Source organism: Adiantum capillus-veneris, chromosome 6 (assembly GCF_014529385.1).
Source record: "Adiantum capillus-veneris isolate H3 chromosome 6, ASM1452938v2, whole genome shotgun sequence".
NCBI lineage: Eukaryota > Viridiplantae > Streptophyta > Polypodiopsida > Polypodiales > Pteridaceae > Adiantum > Adiantum capillus-veneris.
In genome coordinates this window covers 44069133-44074537 of record NC_140936.1, presented here as the reverse complement: position 1 = coordinate 44074537, position 5405 = coordinate 44069133, and the positions used below count along the sequence as shown (strand labels likewise).

The following is a 5405-nucleotide window of genomic DNA, read 5'->3' as shown; positions in this document are numbered from 1 at the left end:
CAGCCACAACCTGTGGTTCCACTCTATCATGTCCTTGCTCCTCTAGAGCCCTGACATTTTGTCTTGCACGTGCAGGTCCATCTTCTTGGAAGACAACTCTTCTAATCTCCTCAACCCTCTTTGGTTTAGAATGATATTTGGCTTCATTAAAGTGAACATCATTGCTGCGGATAACCTTTCTGGATTCGGGATCCCAAAGTCTGTACCCCATCTCACCAGAATTACCATAGCCTAGAAAGATGCACTTTCTACTCTTTGGCTCAAGTTTGTTCCTAAATTCCTTTGGAACGTGAGTATATGCCTCACAGCCAGAGACTCTGAGATGCTTGTATGAGGGCACCTTGCCTGACCATACCATCTTTGCCACTGAATCCTTCTGCAAAACCTTGCTAGGAGATCTATTTATAAGATGAACAGTTGTTGATACAGCTTCAGCCCAAAACCCATTTGGCAGTTGTGCATTAGACAACATACTTCTGACCTTCTCTTGTATGGTCCTATTCATCCTCTCAGCAACACCATTTTGAGGAGGATTTTAAGGAGCATTAAGTTCACGTTTTATACCTTTTGACTCACAAAAGTCCTGAAAGGCCTTTGAAACATACTCTCCACCATTGTCAGTGCGTAAGCATTTAAGCTTCTTGCCACTCTGATTCTCCACAAGTGTCACAAACGTTTTGAAAACACTAAACGCTTCATCCTTGTGCTTGAGAAAGTAAACCCATACTTTCCTCGAGTAATCATCTATAAATGTCATAAAGTAAGAATCTCCCCCTAGAGATAGGTTAGGCATAGGTCCACACAAATCACTATGAACAAGTGCCAACTGTGTATCTCTTCTATTGCTGCTATGCTTATGTGGCTGCTATGTTTGCTTATCATACAGACAATGTTCACAGAATTCAAAATCATTAAATGAAAGGCCATGCAAATAACCAGAATGAGACAAGATTTCCATTCCCTTCTTGGACATATGTCCTAACCGGCTATGCCACAAAGAAACGTTCAGCTGCTCGGTTACATTGATTACATTTTTAGAGACATTTGATACATAAATCATGTAAAGTCCTCCAGACTTTACTCCATGTGCTACTATCATAGAACCGTTGAATCCTCCACATGTTCTGTCCAAAAGTGGTGACGTAGCCAGCATCATCAAGTAAACCTGTGCTGATCAAGCTCTTTGTAATTGCGAGAACATGTCTCACATTCTTCAGCGTGAAAGAAGAGCCATTTTGAAACTTCAATTGAACATCTCCAACACCTAAGATCTCACATGTCTGCCCATTGCCTAGCCGAACATGATCTTTAGTGGTCACATAAGAGGTAAACCACTCCTTGTTTGGAGACACATGAAGTGATGCCCTTGAGTCTATAATCCAGTCACTCAGTGCACGTCCATCAGATGCTGTAAGAAGAGCTAAGTCCATTATAATGGGAGAAGGGATTCCGGCCCCTCCCCCCGGACATGTGTTAGCACAAGGTTCATCCGGCAAATCTCAGACGAGTGTACCCTGCGTAAGGTGACAGAAGGCGAGAGCCATCACACATAGTGTGATAGAGAGAGAGAGAGAGAGAGAGAGAGAGAGAGAGAGAGAGAGAGAGCCTAGAGGGATGTCGATTGCACCTCTGACAACAGTTCAGACCATTGTACCATGTGCAAGGTGACACACGCGAGAGCAGTCACACAATACATGCGGGAGAGAGAGAGAGAGAGAGAGAGAGAGAGAGAGAGAGAAAGAGGTGCTGAGGTGCATTGCTTCTCAACTAACTCATCCGCACCATGGATTCTGACCTCCAGGTCTTCTCAAAAATCCACGTTCTAAAACACTTCATAAATTAAGAGAGAGGGTCTTTCTTATTAAGGTCTTTTCCAAATCTTATTAGGCCTAGATACACAGCCATCGAAACACTTACAAAGTTATAATAGCAACCCAATTTGGAGAGGATCGCAACTAGCATCTTACTCACATTGCAGGCATGTGGCATTACACAACAACACAACATGCTCATATGGGCGAAAGAATTCATGATGATATTGTTAGACTCGGGTTGTTGAAAGAAAACATCGTGCTTAACACCGACTTGGTCGACATGTATCAATAAATGTGGTAGAGTTCATAAAGCACAAAAAGTGCGCGAGGAGCCTCCTGACCGAGATGTCGTCTCTTGGAATCTATACATTTATAATGGGGGAACGGATTTCGGCCCCTCCCCCCGGACACGTGCTAGCACAAGGTTCATCCGGCAAATCTCAGACGAGTGTACCCTACGTAAGGTGACAGAAGGCGAGAGCCATCACACAGAGTGTGATAGAGAGATAGAGAGAGAGAGAGAGAGAGAGAGAGCACCTAGAGGGATGTCGATTGCACCTCTGACGACAGTTCAAACCATTGTACCATGTGCAAGGTGACACACACGAGAGCAGTCACACAATACATGCAGGGGAGAGAGAGAGAGAGAGAGAGAGAGAGAGAGAGAGAGAGAGAGAGAGAGAGAGAGAGAGAGAGAGAGAGAGAGAGAGAGAGAGGTGCATTGCTTCTCAACTAACTGATCAACACCACGGATTCGAACCTCCAGGTCTTCTCTGAAATCCACGTTGTAAAAAACTTCATAAATTAAGAGAGAGGGTCTTTCTTATTAAGGTCTTTTCCAAATCTTATTAGGCCTAGATACACAGCCATCGAAACACTTACAAAGTTCTAATAGCAACCCAATTTGGAGAGGATCGCAACTAGCATCTTACTCACATTGCAGGCATGTGGCATTACACAACAACACAACATGCTCATATGGGCGAACTAGAGTGCGGTGTTAGCTATGTTCCATCGAATTGAGATCGAACAAAATATTGGAAACTGAGAGAGAGAGAGAGAGAGAGAGAGAGAGAGAGAAGAGAGAGAGAGATTTCATGAAAGAGTGTTAGATTTTTTTACCTGAGAGTGTTTGGGATACCGATCGTCGTGGTGTAGTCGTGTACCTCCGCATAAGTTGGTTACCGATCGTAGTGCTTCAGAGGGGTACCTCGCCAAAAACCACAAGGAGTGTTAAGAGTTTTGTCAAGCTCAATGTTGATGATCATACAAGATGTCAATGTTATTAATTGTTTGTTGTTCCATTTTTATGTTTTTAAAAAAAAGAAAACATGCAAGTCTCCTTGCATGGGGGGGTTTGCACATTCTTCCCCAATTTTTATAATACGTGGGAACGTGCCATTCCCATGGTAGCGTGTAATTTTCAGTGTGTTCATTAACTGCATTCTGAGTTTCAAAAATCAAAAAATATAATGCTTACTCACCACGCGATTGAATGTCTATCGCCAATGGACTTTCTTGTATCAACGTTTATGGGCATCTCCTGCACTTAACCCGCTGCAAGAGACGACATCCCTGGGAGGATACCCTTCAAGAAGATTTTGTGCTATTGTGAGAACACCACATTTGTATACATATCGATCAAACCACCACCAAGCATGAAATCGTACTCCCAACAAACGTTGAATAGCGATCATATCGTGGATTCTAATATCTATGGCTGTGCACGTCATTGCATTTGCTGACCCGCATGCATTCTAGATTCTTGTGTAGGCGTAGTTGATTGCATTTGGATAGAGACTCTTCCTGCGATCTGTTTTGCACAACCTGTAAATCAATCCATTTCAAGAGGCGACATTCCAGAAACAAAACTCCTCAAGCACTTTTTTTGCCCATATCAGCTTCTTGCGTGGAGCTACATGCCTTCATGGATGTGTACGTGATTGCATTTGAAGAGAGGCCCTCGCTTCGCAACATAGTGTCATGCCGTTTAATAACATAGTATTTTGCGAACACGCATGGGTGACCTCAGCAACAAATTGTTCGCCATCAGTGGTGGCTGGCAGGTTTTCCTTTGACTTATTTATCATGGGCGACGGTTCTCTTGTGAAGTTTTACAAGCGCATAACCTTTGACACTGAAACAGTTCAGAGCTTCCTTTCCAGGTCCATGCTGATAGTACTATGCAGTCACCGTGTTCCAATAGAGGACATCTCAGAGAGAATGCCCGCATGGTCTGTTTGTGTTTTTGTAAGGGTACAACTAGAGAGAGAGTCTTTATTGTCAAGATAGCCTTTAAGACTAAAGCGTAGGTGATTTCATCTGGAGAGATGCCCTCACTTTGTATCAGCTATTTGTGTATCCTTCACTTCAACCGATAGCATCAATAAAAGAATGTGCTGAACGGGCCAGCAAAGGCAATGAGTTTTGGTAATTCGACTACATATCAGACCAATTGATCATCGATTGCAATATGATATCTTCTGCTTCAGTAGCATTAGTAGAACATACCTCTGCCATGGGTTGATCGCACGAAATATCTGAGCTTTGGGAGTGCTCATCACGTCGGCAAGCATCCGAAGTACTCTCTAGCTTGATGATCTGTGAAATATTACCAGGGTTTGAAAGATCTTCGACACTCATTTCTGGTGCTATGGCTGCAACTTGCGAACTGCTTACTTCTGGAACCTGCGAACTGCTTGTGGAGAAGATCAAATCGAACTGCTTGTGGAGAAGATGGAAGTGCTCTTGGGAGCAACGTTGCTTACTGCTAGGAACGTGCGAACTGCTTGTGGAGAAGATCGAATTGCTCTTGAGAGCAATGCAGAATGCGTTTTCTATTTTATGTGCTTGGTGACGGCATAGTTTTTTCTATTGTGGCTTTTCAGCGTTGGGCTTTTGACGGCATAGTTTTTTTTAGAGCTTCTAAGCACTGGAGCCACGTGGAGTTATGACAGGCGAGGGGTTCTTATTGTATCGTGTGCCCCGCCCAAAACCCTGTGTATATAATATAACAGAGCCAGGAATTTTCCCTCCTCACATCAGCCAAAGCCAAACCCTTCACTGCCTTCATGAATTGCAAGTAGCAATCGTTCTTTCAGCTGATCCTTTGAAGAGTACTCTGGAAGGTCAAGCTGATTGAAACATGTATGTGCCGATGGAAGCCTCTCAGGAGCTCCATAAGCCTTGTGAATTTGGAACCTTTGGGGTCTTGAGATGCCTTGCAATGCTTGAAAACCCTCAAGAGGAACCTTTGAAGTGCCAGTTATAAACTGCAGTAGGCGGGCCATGTCCTCCTTGTTAAATTGGTGCACGAACTCCTAGAACCATTGCACAATAGGAGATGCAACCGTGTAACCAGTATATTTCGTATTTGCCTTGAGGTCTTCCAAGTCTATCTCTGGAAGACCACTGATAAGGAGCTCAAGTTACTTGTCGTTAAAAATTGAAATAAGCTCCCGAGACACGTGCTTATAGAAAGATCGAGTAAAATACACATCAAGAAGCTGCCCGTCAAACAAAGCCTTGGAGATTACGCGGCCTACAAACTTGAAGTAGGAAAGATGCTCCGTCTAATACACATAATTGGGA

At 43.6% G+C, this 5405-nt stretch overlaps 1 pseudogene; it reads right to left on the bottom strand.

The window, feature by feature from the left end:
- Positions 1 to 4823: 4823 nt before the first annotated feature.
- Positions 4824 to 5119, bottom strand: LOC147455429 (E3 ubiquitin-protein ligase pub3 pseudogene; annotated as a pseudogene).
- Between the last annotated feature and the right edge of the window lie 286 nt (positions 5120 to 5405).